Below are 18,754 nucleotides of genomic sequence, written 5' to 3'. Positions count from 1 at the left end.
CTCTGTAAGATTAGGATTTTGCTCGACCCTTTTGATTCACTTTATAGAGCACTATTAAATGACCCAAACGCTAGAAATCGTCTTAAACTGACAAATTTGAGCTTCAAAGCTACCAAAAAACCATTAAAATCGTAAATGCAGCTAAAAACACGTGCAAAATTGTTCCAATGGTCGGTATATTTGTGATTATTATGCAATGAACTTTAAAAATTTGCTTTTGAACCTTGAATAGAGCATCATATTAATTTTTAATGCGGTGTAATGACTTATGTAGCTTTCTGTTTTTAATTCTTTAACTCTCTAAAATAGAAAGCATATTTTTTTTATCTTTTTCATTCAGAAACAAACTTATTAAGCAGTCGAGTTTGATCAATTATTTTTAAATGAAGATAATTTTATAAGCACAGACTATCGATATCGATCCTGTGATTCTGTTGAGCTTTGTAGTCAATTGTTGACAGATTGTATAAAGCCAATTTCAGTCCACCTCAAGAGATTAATATTAAAAGTCTGAACTAATTATGCATCTCGGAATAACATGTCTTGTGTGCGAGTGAAAAATAAGATATGAAAATAACGGCATTGTTGGTGTTTTCGCAGATGGCCGTGAGGATGACAGTTTCTGCAGCTGAGACGTTTCTGCAGCTAGCAATCAAACAGGTTTGTTTATTGGCACCAAAATAGTCTGCGAACTCGACTATTTTCGCCCTGCGCGCACCTCTCTCTCTCACTCTCGGCGGCTTTGTTTTCGCCCAATAAGCACATGTGCACACGTCCGAGCGGCCTCACACAGCAGCACCGGAGACCGTGCGAAATGGCTTTTAACGACACACTCCGCGAGCGGCTGAATGCGAGGCAATCAAGTTAATTTACGCTCATTCAGAGTGCCGCCCGTGCTGCGAGGGTTGCATACCAAGTAGGCAGGAATCAATCACGGAGAGCGGTGCGGCTGCGAATTTGATCACCTCTCCTCGGCGTGAAATAGCTGCTGGGTCGCTCTATTGGTTGGAAAATTCTATTAAAATTCCACGCGTTGAGCACCGGCGAGCATTTTCTACGCAGCAATTTGCATTCTCGCGACGACCATTAATCGTAAGACTTGAATAAAAGAGCCAGTCCTTAATTGAATTCTGTAATCGCAGGATTTAGCTTTTGGTTTTGTATCAGAATTTTGAAGGGGTCCGAATTTAACTGGTTTCCTTGAAAGGGTGTTTACTTTTCAATCAACAGTCAGCGTTTTTTCAGGTTAGATATTTTGTTTTAAAGAGGAATGATACTGCAAAAGCCTGAAAATGCTGGTTGCCAATGCATAAACTCGTCCCTTAGGATTCAGTTCAAGCCTAAATTGACTTAAGAAGCACTGTAATTTTTTGAGAACATTGGCTGGAAAGTTACCGTGCTTTTCAAATGTTAATGGCTGTCTCTTTACTTGAAATCCGATTTAATTTCAAAACCAAGAGTTTCCCCAATAAGTGGCATACACCGTTGAACAGATCTCGACGAGAGGAATCGAAATATACCAAGAAAATATATCCAAGCACTGTAAATTTTGGAGAAAATTGGCAAAATTTGAATTTTTACTGTAGGAAAGTCCTTTTTTACTATTGCAAATTGTTGAACAAATTGTTTATCGATCAATTGTGTATGGCATCCAACAATTCAAATAATTTTCAATTGTTGCCCTGTATCATTCCACTTTAAATATTTAATTTAGGAAGAAATGTCGTTAAAATTAAATCTACGCATCAAATTTGAAAATTTTTGGAAAAATAAATCCATAAAAACGTTTGCTGAAAATTTGTGCATTTATTTTTAACGTAAGTTGAAGCAGTTATTTATCAGGAAAATTAATAGGCAGAAGCCACCTGGCGAGAAAGGCCGAAACCAAACACGGCTCCCCTCATCAGATATTTTGCATCCCCTCGTGTCGACAACAAGAGAGCAAATCTCACCTATAAAAATACCAAGTTCTTCATTTGCATGAGAGCGACGGTGGCGTGTCGTTCGAAAAATTTGCATTTCGAGCAGTTGTAATCTGGGCAGTAAAAGTGCGCTTAATGGGTCGTAAAAGTGCAGGCGGGAGGCCCTTATCGCGTCTGCGGGCCCGTCATGAAATAAGAAATAAAATTTCGCCGCGCTGGTGGCTGCCAGCAGCAAAAACAACAACACGCGTAAAACCAAAGTAGCCGTTCTTGGCGCCGGGCGGAATTAATTTCGGCGGCCTGTTTGCGATTGGCGTGTGTGTTTGATTACGGCCGCGAACATAAGCACACACACACACACACACACACATCCAAACCTCTCTCAGGCAGGCGGGCAGGCACCCAACGAACCCCTGGCAGTTAGGCCACCTTATTGGCACAAAGCTGGGCGCCTAGATGAGCTGCTTGCTGCAAATTACACACGACCAGAACATTAAAGGAATCAGCCGGGTTCGGCCGGCCGGGTGTGTGTGTGTGTTTGAAAGCGTGTTGTTCCGCCCTGCCGACGCACACACACACACACACGCAGCACGAATCCTTTAATTAAGCACTTACCAACAAGACTGCCAACGCAAACTCTAATATGGCTTGTCTTTTTATGGCTGCGCAAATTAGAAATAGAGACCTGCGGCTGGCCGAGCGGTTTGTCTTACTCGCGCGCGCGTTATTGCTTCTTTCCACCGCCGTGCCGGGGCTTTGCCGAACTTTGGATTTGATCCTGCTGCTCGTGATGGCTACGCCGCTCGCCTCCCCAGGGCAGCAAAGCGCCGATCCAGCACTGCTCTTTGAGGAGATTTTGCGAATTAATCCGCGTGTGCATGATGTTATTGAGAAAGTTTTGAGCGGTTATTTGCACCGAATGCCGCAGGACACCAAATAATATCGCTTTCTGCCTTTTACAATTCTGCTATTTGTTTCAATTCATGCTGACTATTTCTGCACGAAATCTAGCTCTTAAATGACCTCAAATTTTTAGAGAAAAATACGTAATTTAGGATTTTTTCGATTTCATTCCTATTATTTTTCTTTGACATACTTGCGATATTTTAGTTCAAGAGATGGCCATTTCGAACTGCTCGTAGCAACATTCTGCTGTTCAAAATTGTGCATGTTCTGAATTTAGAGAAAATAGAATACACAAAAGTGCAATAGTCAAGAATTAAAAATCTTGCCATCAAGTACGCCTGCAGAGGGGTGGAAACTGTGCCGTCAAGCAGCCCTTTTGCGCAGGTGGCATATATCCGTTTCACTTTCTCAGGATTTTTCATTTTAAATTGAATCAACTGTACACACAATGAAAGAGTTTGTGACATGATTAAATTCAGGGTTGCATTTGCTTACCACCCAGTTATTTTCACCACTGGTTTTTAACGGCTTTTACCACTCAATTTTTACTAATTTCTTGCACAAGAATTGCAAGAAATGAATTTATTCCATTTTCTTCTGTGGAAATCTAAAATTTCGGTCGGAGTGCTCAAAATTTCCTCCACTGTGCAGTTATTTTCTTTTAAATTGCCAATTTTGCTCTCTAAATATTTCCCAAAAATTTATCTCTGACGATTTATGTGCGAATAATTAGTAAATTATTAAAAAATAAGGTGCAAACATTGCCTGCAAAAAACTGGTAAAAATTGAAAAAACGCATTTTACCGCTGCACTTCATTTTTTTAAATGCGGGTTTTTTGCAACCCTGTTTGACATTTCACAGCAAAACTATTACAAACTATTAAAAATGGGTTTAATGAAAGTAAAATGAGCGACTTGTGAACTGCTGATTTCTTATAATTGGAATAAACACTGGAATACTTAATTAAAACTAATATTTTCGCTCAAAAAAGTAATTTTGAAGAAAAATTAATCGGTCTTACTCTCATTATTGGTTAAATTTCGGAAGTATTCGAATAGATCTATGTCTTCATGGTCTCAGAAGACAAAAAAAATAGAATCAAATCGTTTAATTTATTTTTATCATTCAAAATTTATCTCATGTCATTTATGCTTAACAGTCAATAAATTAAAAATATTAAAATCGCTTAATTTTGTAAGAATATGTCTTCTACGCATCTGTAAAACACGGTGGTGCGGCGAGTGCGGCCGTGTGTCCACCCGCCAAAGCACAGCAGCAGGCGAGATCAAACGGCTTGTTGCAAAGGGCGATGTTGGCTGGTTAGTCGCACGGGTGGGTGGCTTACGTTCAACCCCCGTGGCCGGAGTCACACAGCATAATCAGCCCGAGAGCACGGCTCAGGCGGCGATTTTTTTTATTTTTGCAAATTCCTCGTCAGGCTGGTTATTGTTTTTGCCGCAGATCCGTGATTAATCACTACCCTTCTCTCTCACTGCCGCCGCCATAATCCACTTGGCGTTTTCATTAATTTCATGTCAGCACGATCACCAGGGGCCTGATTTAATTACAACCATATAGCTTCGTGTAAAACAGCACCATAGCCAGCTGGAAGCCTGCGGCAAGACTTGTTTCTTACTATGCTACAGCGCGTCGTTTCATTAATTCGAGCGAAGCAGTCATTTTGTACGTGAGTCATTACCATGAGCAGGGGTTCGTGTGTGTGTCTCTCTCTCTTTTGTCTCCATCTCGGTCGACGGACGAAAAAGCATCTGGACTTTCTCTCCCCCTTGCGGAGCTGCGTAGGAGGAGAGAGGCGCTGCACCCGGCGTGGCAGACATTTATCTGACGTGGCTGAATTGATGAAAACGCGTGTTTTACATTTATTATATAGATGCTGGGAAAGGAAATTGCTGATGCTGTAAGTCGAGTGAAAAATTGAAACACACTTTTCTTCAAAGGGAAATTATATCCTTTCATCTTAAATGACTAGCAAAATAGAATGTTACAATTTTACTTAACAACAAATAAGGGGAAAAATCAAAAACCAAATCAGTAACAAACTTTTATATAACAAATTAATAACACCCCTCTAAATGTTTTTTTGAAGATTTGTAGATATTTCTATTGTTCTTGATTTGTCAAAATGGTTTTTGAGTTTCAAATACACAATTTTCAGGATAAATCCGTTGCAGCAAAGGATTTGTTGAGACCTTGTTGCGTGTTCCACTTTATGATTTAATTTTTGGCACGATTTTCTTCAGCGGTTTGCGGGAGTAATAAAAATTATAAATCGGTGCAGTTAAATGAATGAGAAAATGAAGCAGCATTAAAAAAACCCTTCCCATTAAATAGAATCAATTTGGAGCGTGAAATTAGGGTCCGCATTTGACCTTTCATTTCCCTAGAGAGCGGTGTTTATCCCTCGCGCTCAATAATTTATTCATCAAACTCGGAATTGCGAGGCACTGGCAAGCGTTCTGCCAGCACTCGTCGGATGAAATGACAGTTTTATTCATTTCTCGTCCATTTTAGGCGTCCGCCCCCTCCGAGACCAATTTCTGTGAGCTCTTCTTCGCGTACCCTCGTCAGAAAGCGCGGCGTGTCCTTTATCAGATTCCGCGCTGCTCTCTGAGTCATGTGTGCGTAGGCCGAGTTAAGAGGGGCCCTAATCACCCTTTCGCCAGCAACAGAAAGGGCGAGGGTGGCTCCATTTTCTCTTCAGAAATTATAAATTCACCCCTGCGTGTGCCGTAAGACGATAAATTGCACGCATGCAGCCCGCAGCCCCCGGGGAGAAACCCTTTGCTATCTCTTTGCGTCCTCATATATCAGCCGCAACCCCTTTCCCTTCCCGTCCCGGCAGCTCCTTAGAAATAAAAAAGACGTTCATGCGCACTGGTGCGCCCGGCCGGCCGGCCGACCGACGGACCGCGCGCTCTCGCTCTCTGCACTTGGCAACGCACAGAATAAATAAATTGCTGCACAATTAACTTAATCACAAGGCAGCCGAGGGAAAATAATGCGTGCAGCGAAAATTCCGGCCGGGAAATTAGAGACTCGGGGGAAACAATGAAAGTAATGCCGCTCGACCTGCGCCAGCCTTTGTGTGGTTATTACCACGAGATACACACACTCGCGCACACACACACACACACACACACAACAGCCACGCATTTTCTTTTGCATTCTCGAGCTCCCTCTCTTTATTAAAATTTCTGCTGCTTGCTCGGTTGAAAAGGAAAAATAAGATTTGATTGCTGCGGAGAAGATGAGAGGAAGAGCGGCAGATGAACGCGCTGCTTGCTATGGCTTTGCAAAACTGGTTTCCTTTGCAGACGCGCAGCATCCCATTCTGTGCACAGCATCATCCATTGTGTTAAATCAGGTCCAGCTAGGCAGATGTTCTTTTTTTAATTATGCTCAACCAAACCTCTATTCACTAACGCAGATTTACATGGGAATTTATTCTTTCAGCTTTTTAACCCCTTTTACTTCCTAAATTAATAAACGAGGAACAATATTCAAACCGTTTAAAAGATGTTGTTCATGTTGGTAATGGAATTATAGCAAAAAATATATAAATGTGAAATCTGGTCGGAGAACTGCTGGAGTTGCTACTTAATCTTAATGTGAGTGTGAATATTGTTTTAACAAAACAATGTTACAAAAATTTCACCGTTATTCCAAACTCAAACCGACAATTTTTTATTCGAGGACTCATTCATAAAAGAAGATGATAATACTGCTGATTCTAAAAATCTATGTTTCTTTAAAAAGTTTTTCACGTGAGATATAAAAGTATCATTTTTTTAAATCCTCTTACTGTGTTGGCCCTTTTAATCATTGTGATATTTATATGTGTTGACAATTGGCATGAATAAACAATACATTTAAAAGAAATTTAGCATCTATTTTTATTGCAGTGACAATGTCTGCACCCCACCTTTTATATATCATCTAACAGGAATGCTTTTAATGACAGAAATTTTTGGATTGTGCATTTATTAAGCAAATAAAAATTCCCAAAATCAAAATTTTGCTCTTGGCTAAATGTAGATTTAATTATATTTTGTTCGGAAAAATCAGTCGTACAGAATATAGACGAAATAAAATAGCAGATTTTGATGATAGGAGATAAAATTATGCAAAACAGCTACCGCTTGCGATCTGTTAATTCTTGACGGTCGACTATTTTTTCTGTGCTTCTAATATCGTTGCGAGACTTTATCAAATGACCACGAATCATGCGATTTCTATCCATTTGGACCATACTTAAAACCATCTAAAAATAGCCGAACACCGTCTTAATTGGCTGAAACCCAAAGAAAGAGGCATACACTTTCCTTTTGACACTCGGAAATTTTTCACATGGTTTCGTTTTTAGCGAATTTTTTAGTCCAAATGAATATATCACATTTTTTCAGTCTAAACCGGTTTTACACATGTAAAATAGGTTTTGGACCTGTCAAAAATAGTCAGAACTGTCATCGTATTGGTTTTAAATTCTTAATTCCATTTCCCAGCTATGAATATGTTGTAACATTTTGAAATATTAACAAATCTTTGCAACGTGGAAAGATTCACGTCTCGTTTGTTTTAGTGGTTAGTGTTATATAGAAGTTTAAAAAGCCAAATTAAGGTTCAGGTTTGATTTAAAAAAGATTAAAATATAATTTATATCAAAATTTAATTAAATTCACTCTCCGCGATTTCGTTGTTAATTTCTTTCAGTGTAGACGCGTAGTTCGTGCATTAGGTAAAGTTCTACTAAAAATTAATTTCTTGACATTTGGATAAAAATGAGGGATTTTTCAGCAGAAATGCTAAATATAGAGAGAAATTACGTGACGTGCTATTGGGCTGAAGAGATGTCTCAAAAACCGTCTAAAAACTATAACTAGATTTCTCCAGAAAACGATCTCAAAATAACAGCCCAAAAATAGGCATAACTGACGGTGTTTTTCTTTGGTACCTGCATGATTTTATTGGCTGTTTGGGCGTTTCAATTACTGAGGCGAAAAATTCAACACATAAAGTGCCATAATTTGAGGGGGAAAAGCTGAATGTTAAATGTAATAACAATCTGCTGAAATAAATCAGAAAATATAAGCATGCTTTTAGATGGGTCGAAAGAAGGGGGGAATATTTTCCACATGAAACATTCCACGTGCCTCAACTCATGCCATCGCCAGCAGTTCAAATTTTCCCTCCAAAATAAAAATCCCCATAGAGTCTGGCGGAGGAAAAATCGGAGCAAGGTGCTCGAGCGGGTTGTCGGCTTTGCTCAAAGAGAGCGGCACTTCTCGGCGGGCGCTCAACAGGGTGCTTCTTCCCCGCTGCCGCCCTTCCCCAGACTCCACCCCTGCTCATTATGCGCGGCTCATTTGCATGAGGGGGCGCCATTTTGGCGCACGGCCGCACGCCGGCGCGACTCCTCCCCGCGCCCTCTCCCGCCATGCTTCCGCCGCCGCCACGCACCCCCCGCAGCCACCCTCGGCAGACCAACCCCCAGACGCTCTCCTGGCAAGAAGAAGTGGGTGAATTTTGGCCGGAGAGCCCAAGTGGCGAACCTAATTAATATTTAATTAGATTCTGAATAGTTTATCCGTCGCACTAGAGCACCCTTCTAATTTAATAGGGGTTTTAATAAACGAACCTTCTCTGACTGAGCGCCCGAAGCGTTTCGCGGATAGACAACCGGCTCGACACACAAGATGAGCAAAATGCCTACCTCTCAAAAGTTTTCCATTTTCAAAGATTTTCTGCCTGATTAAAAAGCTAAAGCCTTTATTAATTTCTATAATTTTGGTCCAAGACCTAAGAAATTAGAAATAATAAGCATAAAATTACGGAATTCCTCAATCTACGGTCACGGTTGCGGCTGAATTTGAATTTTGATTGAGGTAAATTAAATTTTGTAAAATTGATGCGCTTTTATACAAACAATCAATTCAGTTTCAGTCAAAAATTCAACTCTGCTGCTGTCGATTCCCGCCAGAGATTGCATTCTACGAAAATGTAAATGGAAAAATGTGATGTGCGGCGAAACGCGGCGTGTAAAATGTGTTTAAATAATGAAAGAGAGGCAGCGGCGCACGCTCTCGGCTCAACTTGTTGCTCGCTCCGTTTTTAAAAAAGGCAGCTTTTATTGACCTCCCATCTGTGATTGCGGCTCTGACGGCTGTAAATAATGGAAATCCAAGCGTGCGACGGCGAAAGTGGAGCCGGCAGAGATAAAGCAGTGTGTATATTTGTCATTTAAATATCTCGCCGATTGACCGCTTGTTTTGTCGATGCCACTGGAAAATCTAATAATGACGGCCGTGCTTTTTCTAAAAGGATGTGTGCGTGTGTTTTTTTGTTATGTCCGCTTGATTGCTGGTTCGTTTGTGCCCTTGCCGCCCTTGCAAATATAAAATGGAAGTCAAACGACAAATTAGCGTCGAATTATTCTGGACGATTTGAGCAAACACTGATGTAAGCAGAATAAAAACGTCTCTTGATTTAATTATTGGACGCCAAACATCAAACAATTTTGTTCAAATACAGGAAAATTAATTTCAAAACGAGTTTTTCCTCACTATACAAATTATTTATATCAAAAGGAGGTCAATAAAATTCCTGGAAAACGGAACGCCAGTACAAGTCAAGCATTTGCAGAATTGTTTATAAGAAATGACTTTGATCACCCGTAAAAACAGTTAAATCAGCATTTTCCAGAGGTCTGTTTGCAAAGTTCAGAATAGAAAAGGCTTGCGAGAGCCCGTCCGGAGCTTGAGCTGCGTTTTATTTTAATCCGTGGAACAGTTTAAGTCCTCTCGGGTCTTAATTTCCTATTGTGCCGAGTTAAAATTAATTAGCCAAGGTAAACAGTGCGCGGTCGGGTTGTTGTTCTCCGGTTCGCTCGCTCGCTCTTCTCTTCTCCGGCGGCCGCGTTTTACACGGAGCTTAATTCCGCGCGCGCGTGTATACCACCAGCCTTGTTTGCGGAGCTTGCTTTTGCTCTGCGCCATAGCAGCCCGCTTTTGCTTGCTTATCTGAGAAAAGAGCGAAACCCTGTAATCACATGGGAAAAGACTACTTAGCCGGCCACCTGACCCGTCCAGGTCGTCACCAGTGCTCTCGAGTACTCTCTCCAGCTCGTGTGTGTGCATGCGTATAGCTGTTTGTGGCGTTTCAAACGGCGCCGCTGCACGCCTCGGTTATTATTCACAAAGCACGCTTACTCACTTCAAAGCCATTTTTCCACTTGCCCACTTCTTCTTACATGTGATCGAGCCTGTCCGTCCCAGGCGCGCGAGCAAACAAGCCAAATAATGCTCGCACAAAGCGATGAGCTGCGCAAAGAGCACTATCCTGTGTCGCTTCTGAAGAACCAGAGCGACCTTTGAAAACTTGCCAACGTGTCTTTTAAATTTAAAGGAGACAACCGATATAAGGAAGTGAAATAAATCTCGGATTATAAACAATTCGTGAAAGTGGTGAAAAAAAAATATTGTGCAATTATAGTTTTTATGACTTAAAATGAGTATTTGACTTTAAAGACGTGTGTTTGTAAATGTGTATAGTATGAGTGATGATGTATTTAAAAATCGATCTTGACAACTATTCAAAAGTCTTTGTAAATATTCCGACTTAATGAATAAAGTAGGATATTTTGAATTGAATTGAAGTTTAAAATGTGGTTGCTAAGAAATTGTTACATGACTTACGCAATGCTTTTCTACTCTCAACTTTAAATAGTGTAATATCATTCAGTTTCTCAATTCAGCATTTATAAATTAAATTTGAACTTTAAATACATATTATACAAATAATTCGTTTTGGTTAGTTACGATTTCAACGTCCCGAACCTCTCCACAGACGTAAAATGATAGTGAAATTAAATAAAATAATGTAAAGGGCTCTGAAATTTTTTAGGGAAATATAGTCGGCTTTATTTAGACTGTTTTTAGTGCAAATTATTTAGTAAGGGCAGATTTAGATGGTTTATGCCAGTACTTAACTCGTTTTTATTTCTAAAATTTAGCATTTGAACAGAAAAATCTTGCGTTTCTGTCCATATAGAAACGCTTAACTGTGATTTTAAAGGATATTGTGGGTGGTACGCATTAGTGTGAACAAGTTTACTACCTGCTTTTGCAGTAAAGGTTTGAAAAGTCTGCGAGACGGGTTTGAAAATTGGATTGTTCAGAGTATTTTCATCTGCGATCGACCTCAGGCGCGCTAGAAACTCACTTGGCTCTTTTTATTAGTGGCTAGGAGGCACCACAATATCTTTTAAATGTAATTACTTAAAATTTAAAATTTGTTTAAAACATTATGCGAGGCTTAATTTTCTCTTACATTCAAAAATTTTAACAAAAAGAAATGCTGTCCATTTTTTTATTGAGAATTAATTTAATGCTTTTCTGTTAAAAATTACACTTTGGCTTTTTGAAATTCTACTGGCATCACCAAAAGGGCCAAGCGTAAATTTTTTATCTTGATTTGATCTTTTTAAATGATCGATATAAAACAACAGTATTTTCTTTGCTGGAACTTTACCAAAACCGGCATGAAACTAAATATTTGTAACCAATGCAAGGACATTTATAATTGTTTTCTACAGGTAAAAAGACCGCAACCAAACTTATTCACATGGGAAAATATTTCGACGTAGAAAAATCCAAAAATTCCAATAAACTGAAAACGAGAGAAATATGTCCTTTACAGAGAATATTATAGCTCAAATAAACACTTTTCCATTTATTTTGGGTTGGTTTAAACGGATTTTGACTGTTTATAGACGCTTTAGATGGTTTTAGAATATTTTAAGTATGATTTAAATGGATTAAAATTACACGATTTGTGCTCATTTGAGAGTCCCGCCACGATTGGAAGCTCAGAAAAGTCAACCGTCCATATTTCACAGCCTTATACATCACTTTATTCCGAAAAATTCAAGAAACTAAACACTTTTGCCAGTCTTGAGTCTTAAATAAAACGTCATTTACAGATTAGAGAAATTTAAGGCCAAAATTACGGGAAAGCAGGCCGCGCTGAGAGTCCATTTTCCTGCTTTGCCGAGGGGCGGCAGAACGCTGCGAGCGGCGCTGCTCCAGGCGGAGGCCGTCATGGAAGCTGCCACACGAGTCGCAGGCAGCTCGCGGACGCACAAAAAACTTGACAGAAAATTCGCCGAGAAAAGACAAGAAGATTGATACGTGGGTGATTTGAATGAGTGACGTGCACGCCATGCACTGACGGTCGCGGCAAAAAGAGACGTGCGCGCGAGAGAAAGACACATTTGCAGAAAAAAACGCCGGGAGAAAAATGCGTGTCAGCTCGAGAGTTATTCCAAATGGGTGTGATACATCAGTGCCAAGTCGTAATTAATTAAAGTCTCGGCCGGCACCACTCCGGGAAAAAAAACTTTTCAATTCGGACGAGAAAAAGCTCCTCTGAGATGATGCTAATGATATTTGAATTGGGGAAAGCGCGCGTGGCTGGCTAATTACCCCGGCCAGCCTGCCAGCCGACCGCTTTTTTCTCCGCGCCGCCCCGCCGCCCCCGCCTCCTCCTCCTCCTCGAGTAGTTTTCTCTCAAGTGCTCGCCGCTCGTTTTGATCCGCGTTAATGGCCCGGCCTCTCGGTGCTAATGACACGTGAATTAATTACCAGCGTGGTGAAAGAAAAAGGCTCGCTCCCTGCTCTTGATGCCGGCACAAAAAAACCCCGTGGAGCTGGCTGCTGTATTTACCAATCGCTGGCAGAAGTGCAAAATATTACGGGGCATTAACGAAATGAGAAAAGTTTTCGGCTCGTGACGACCAGGACAAAAATACACCACGCGCGTTTTGTCAAAGTAACACACACGCTCAGCCGCCAGCAGCCAAATGGTTTATTGGTTCGTGGCAAGTTTGCGGCCGCGAACTTTATCAGCCGCGTGCCAGCATTTTAATGGATATTTCACACACAAACTTTTCCATTTCCAAATTATCCGGAGAGTCAACTTTTATATTACGCAAAATGCAATTTCCAAATTTGAGTCCATTTCGCGGGTGAAAATATAACATATATAACGAGAACGAGAATATTGGAATTATTTTTGGAAGTTTACAGCCCCTCATAAATGAAAAGGGGGGCTCGAACTATACTGAAATGTAGCGGAAATGTATAATTCTCTTGTCTTTGTTTTTGTTTATCGCTTTTTGATACTTATTCAAATATGTACCACCAACACTATGGGTTGACTGTTTCGGCACATGCACGAGCTTAAGTTGAAGATATTGACGACATATATGTCATTAAGAAAAAAACACATATAAGAGCTCTATTCTGTGAGTCTATGTTGATTTTAATCAGTAGATTTTTTCACTCTTTGGAACACGTTAAAAATATAGATGGTATAGAGTGGATAGAAGTAGTTTTGTCACAGGGTGATGTTTCACACAATTTTTTTATAATTTGTTCTCAGCAATGAATGCAGTCAATCGTTTGAAACGGCCGGTGTTTTAGAATCCATTGCAGTTAACTTGTGTGAAATGGATATTGTTTTGCGGATTAAAGTATAGAGAGCTTTACATAGGCCAACAATTAAGAACGTTTTGCATTGTTGACGGGATACTATAGCAAGAAGTTTATTGCGTTTACATATTGTTTGTGAAATTTAGCAAAGTGTATCTCTACAAAGCGTAATGGTAAAATCAGGACCGAGGATCAGATAAATTTCAGATTTTGCCAAATTTCTCCAAAAGTTAATGATTATTTTTTCTCTCGTCGCGATTCATCCAAATGAACTGCAAATTTTGAGGAAAAAATCGCTAAATTATGAAATAAATCTTGATTTTACAGTAAATGAGACAATGCTTGATTAGCATGCTAACTTTCGAGCCTATTTTCTCAAATATTTAAACGACAACCTGGGATATTTTTAGCTTTTTCCTAATACTTACAATTAGATAAGCATTTCATGTAAAGAAAACAAGGATTTTGTCCATTGCCTCAATTACAACAAACTTTATCTGATATGTACAATAGCTTAACTGAATAATTAGTAAATAAAAAAATATAATAAAGGCCTTACGGGCCATGACAGCTCTTCTCCAGGACGAGATTGCGCTCGATAAATGATATTTTTTCTCTTCAGTTGCTCACTTTTAGCCACATAGAGTAGATAGCAATTTAGTTAATTCTTTGTGGTTTGTATTGCCGCATTTTTTCTGTTTTAAAACTATATTTTACCTAAACCTAAGTTTTGATAGAGACCAAAAATCCGTTCCCTGCGGATTCACGAGTAAATCGGAAACCTAATTACAACTAAAAAACTGCTCACGTTTTGGGAAATTTGTTAATCCTTAGATTTCTGCCGGTGGTTCATCACCTTCTGGGTCTCCGGGAAAGCAGCCTCTGCTTCCCGCTGTCCCAAATAAACTAACTTCATTATTGAGATCGAGTTATGCAACCTGCGCCACCAGATCGTGTGGCAAAAAGCCTACAGCTCTCCATTTTTATTTCAGAGTTAGGCGCATGCATGTCATTTGTGATTCCATCAAACTCGGTGAGCAACTCGCGCCCCAGAGGAATCTGTTTTGAAATGAGATACATTAGAATATTCTGCAACGTTCGAAGCAACTTCCCTCCATGTTCCAATTACAAGACAAGCGGAACCCGATACGGCTTCAAGCGGCAGCAACTATACGTATGTTCCCATTTCAAATTTAGATGCTCGTTATTATTCATGAACAAAGTTCTCCCCTCAACGTGAGAGCTTCCAGAAAAATTCCTCCTGATCCAGCAGCAGTGGCGGCGGCAGCCCACACGCACTTTGTATTAATTAAGGGAAACATTAAACCTGCTGCTGCATGGGAATCCTTACATGCAGGCACAAGGAACATAAATTTGTGAGAGGCAGCGCGGCCATTTCTGCTTTAACAAACATTTTCACAAGCTGCAATATTTTCCCTCTTAATTACAAAACCCTTTTCCGGCGCATAAAAGCTCCCCCCAGTGCGCACACAGAGACGAGAGAGCAAGGGATGCTGCAGACCGCAGCAGCCGCTCGCTCTCTCTCTCTCTTCTTTTCTCGGAGAAAAAGAAGTCGGCCACTTTTTCTTGCGTCCCCTCGCCGTCCGGCCGGCCGCGCGCACGCAGCCCCCCAGGGGTGGTTTTCACAAAGCCGGCTGCTTTATGGCAAAGGCCACAATCCCTTTTGCGTGCTGCTTAATGCGACGCCGCCATTTTAGCTCTCTTCTCTCCGCCGCCCCAACCCACCCACCCACCCACCCAGAATAGTCCTGCGTGCGGTGTTTTATTCCTCTGCTGCTGCTGCTGTGTGGGTTGTTTATCATAAGAATTGCCACGCGAATAAAGTCGTCGCGCCGAGTGGGCTCGGTGACGGGCCATTAACTCATTTTTATCATTCAAATGCGCTCCGACGGTTAAACAAAACTGCCGCGCTCTCTCTCTCTCTCTCTCTCTCTCTCTCTCTCTCTCTCTCTCTCTCTCTCTCTCTCTCTCTCTCTCTCTCTCTCTCTCTCTCTCTCTCTCTCTCTCTCTCTCTCTCTCTCTCTCTCTCTCTCTCTCTCTCTAAAAATTATCCGGCGCGCCTCTCTTTTTGATGGAATGGAGCGCGCTCGCATTTGCGTAAACGTGCCATTTGGCTGCTCGCACCTCTTTGAGCATACGCAAAAGAATCTGGCTTTTCAAATAATGCGGAAAATTAACACTTCAAGGCCGAAAATTCACACTGCAGACAGTTTATCTCTGTGGATGTGAAAGAGCATATTTTAATGTAAATAAATTGAAAACCTCCAATTCGTAAGTAGAAATCAGTATAACTGAGTGGGGAGTAAGACGTGCACATCAGACAAGGGAATATCATACTCAAATAACACATTCAATTAAGCGGCTTGAGACAAAAGTTAAGATTGTTTTTATCGCTGTTAATAAATTTGGAAAAAATCGATTTGACTGTCACAAAATTTTCAAACGCAGTCTGTACTCTCTAGATACTGAAAACGGGCGGGCCGCTTGATTCGCGTGAGCATGTGTCTTTTTTTAAGAGGGGTCCTTTCCAAATTTGACTGACCATAGCGCGAGTGCCACAATCTGTAAAGCAACTCGTTGGCAAAAAGTCATTGTCGTCAGCTGGACTCCGTTAATTTTTTTAAGTAATGCAATTTATTAAAATATGTTGTGTTATTGAAGAACTAAATAAATAATTAACATAATTTTACTATTTTAATTTAGTTGTATGTCAAATGGATTAACTGTAAACTAAACACAAAATTTTTCAACTAAGGAAATTATTGACATTAACTAGGTGCGTGTTATTTTTATTTAATTTTTTAATTAAATTTTACTGTTGTATACATAATAAATTGATAAATTAAAATTAAAAAAATGAAATGCATTATTCTAGTTATTAATTCTTATTTAAATTCTTAATAAGAAAATTATTTTATATATTTAAGTTTTAAAAGATGTTTGAAATTTTATTCTAGTTGGAAAATTAGTTTCTACAAGAAATTTTAAAAAAGTAGAAGTAATTTTAAAAATATTTTAAAATAATTTTGATTAAAGGAAAAGAATTAAGAGAATTTTGGATCGTTGACTATAGCAAGTAGTTCATTGAGTTTATTGTTTACGAAATTTAGCAAACGAACAGTTTATCTCTACAATAATTCAATTAGGACCGAGGAACAGTATTTGATTCTCAAATTTCGCCTTATCATTTATCGGTTTGTCAGTGACTGTTTGGCTTGATTATTCGGACTATGAATGGATGATTCTACGCGAACATGTTCATGACAATGAATTTACTTAAGGGGGCTTTGATAAATTTAATCAGGGTTGCAAAAAACCCGCATTTAAAAAAACGTTTTTTTTTTTCAATTTTTACCAGTTTCTGGCAGGTAGTGTTTTCACCTTATTTTTATATAATTTTCTAACTGTTAGCTTATAACCTCGACTCTACAAATTGTCAGAGATAAATTTTTGGAGAAATTGAGGCACCAAAATGGCAATTTAAAAAGAAAACATCTGCTCAGTGAAAGAAATTTTGAGCACTCCGACCGAAACTTTAGATTTTTACAGAATAAAAACGGAATAAACTCATTTCTTGCAATTCTTGCGCAAGAAATTGGTAAAAATTGAGTGGTAAAAACCGTTAAAAACCAGTGGTGAAAATAACTGGGTGGTAAGCAAATGCACAAACTCTTTCATTGAGTTCAGTTGATTAAATTTAAAATAAAAAATCCAGAAGAAAGTGAAACGGATATATGCCACCCGCGCAAAAGGGCTGCTTGACGGCGCAGTTTCCACCCCTGTACAGGCGTACTTGATGGCGAGATTTTTAATTCTTGACCTTTTCACTTTTGCGTATTGTATTTTCTCTAAATTCAGAACATGCGAAATTTTGAATAGCAGAATGTTGCTACGAGCAGTTCGAAATGGCTGTGTTTGGAAACAAGAGAACGTATAGGGAAAGAGGTGAGCGTGGGCTGCAAGATGTGCGGTTTCATTAATTAATAACCTCTCAAAAGCAGCACAGGCAAAATGTTCCAGCAGACAATAAAGGCACGGGGAGCGAATTACGCGTCCCGAGCATTCCTCCTTGTTCTTTTCCAGAGCGCGCGGAGGCAAGAGAAAAGCAGCGGTGAAACACGCAGACACAAAAAGGGAGAACAAAAGGGCCGCTTTTGTGCGTGCTTTGCCGGCGGCCGAGCCGCCGCTGCGTGCATGCATAATTCACATGATTTTTCTCTTGGAGAATTTTTCCTTAGCTCGCCGCGCGGTGAGGGAGCGAGCGAATTGCCGCAAAGAGCGTGGGAGATCGATGCGCCAGTGGGAAAGTAGTGTGTGCGGCCGGCTGCCTACCATTGGCCCGCCGCTTTATTCTTGCGCCCCTTCTTCCAGCGTTTTAAGGCCGAGTCTGCGCCCTCCTCGTCCGCCCCGCGTATATTCTAGGTGGCACGTCGCGTTTTTAATTTCTTACCTGCCCACGACCTCTTGAGTCGGCCGCCCGCTGCCTCGATCGCCGGACGCTGCTGCTGGTGGTCGTCGCCCGGTGCTGCCCGCCGCCGCACTCGCGAATCAATAATAATCCGCGGACGGACACCGGTGCGGCGGCTGCCCCCATTGCTGAGCGTCATTTATGCGCGCGACACCCCCATTCACCATTCACCACCCCGCGCGTCGCGAGTGTGACTCTCGCCTGTCTCGTCTGCCCGCGTTGCATATATATGTGCACACACACACACACTCGCTCGCATACTCACGTCTATCCTAATTGCCACTCCATCGACCACGCCCCGTCAACCTAGACGTGGCACGCCGTGATCACACATTCGCCGAATGCAACCACCGCACCACCCCCAAAATTCGCAAATAAAAAATGGCAATTTTAAATAATATCTTGAGAGGAAATTATTTGATAAAAAATTAGCAAGCAAAGCACAACAAAAGAATTTGTTCAGGGCACAATTTTCTGGGTTAATGTTACGAGCGGCAGGTAAAAATAATCGGATTGAAAGTTACAATAATTGTTCCACCACCGGAATTTGCTCGGGTTTGATTGAGGTTTCAGACATCTCTTGAACCTAGCCGGTATTTATTTGAAAGGAACGAATAAATTTGTAGAGAAACTTAATGGTAAAAAAAACATGTATGAAGCTGGAAAAATTAAGCTTATTTATCAAAATTTATTTGAATAGTTAGGGCTTTGAATTTTAGATGGCTTCTGAGCCGATTTAAAAGATTTTAGCCCCAACATAAAAATCTTGCGATGGTTTTAACAAATGAAAGAACTTGAAAAATCTTTGTAAAACAAAATTTTGATCCCTTTTCATTTTCTCTTACGCCCGAAAATTTTGAAAAAAAGAACACGCATGCTGCTAACGCTTTTCTGGTAAAACAACACCATGCCTTTTTTAAATTCTACT

General features: G+C 40.3%; 1 long non-coding RNA gene across 1 annotated transcript in view; it reads right to left on the bottom strand.

Annotated features, from left to right (window-relative positions):
* Positions 1-18,040, bottom strand: part of LOC135942748 (uncharacterized) — a 50,075-nt gene extending 32,035 nt beyond the window's left edge. The window contains exon 1 of the long non-coding RNA XR_010575125.1: positions 17,809-18,040. This is a non-coding gene — a long non-coding RNA (uncharacterized LOC135942748). The remainder of the gene's footprint in view (positions 1-17,808) is intronic.
* Positions 18,041-18,754: the final 714 nt, after the last annotated feature.

Source organism: Cloeon dipterum, chromosome 4 (genome assembly GCF_949628265.1).
Source record: "Cloeon dipterum chromosome 4, ieCloDipt1.1, whole genome shotgun sequence".
Taxonomy (NCBI): Eukaryota; Metazoa; Arthropoda; class Insecta; order Ephemeroptera; family Baetidae; genus Cloeon; species Cloeon dipterum.
The sequence above is the reverse complement of the archived record's forward strand: the minus strand, read 5'-3'. Positions and strand labels throughout refer to the sequence as shown.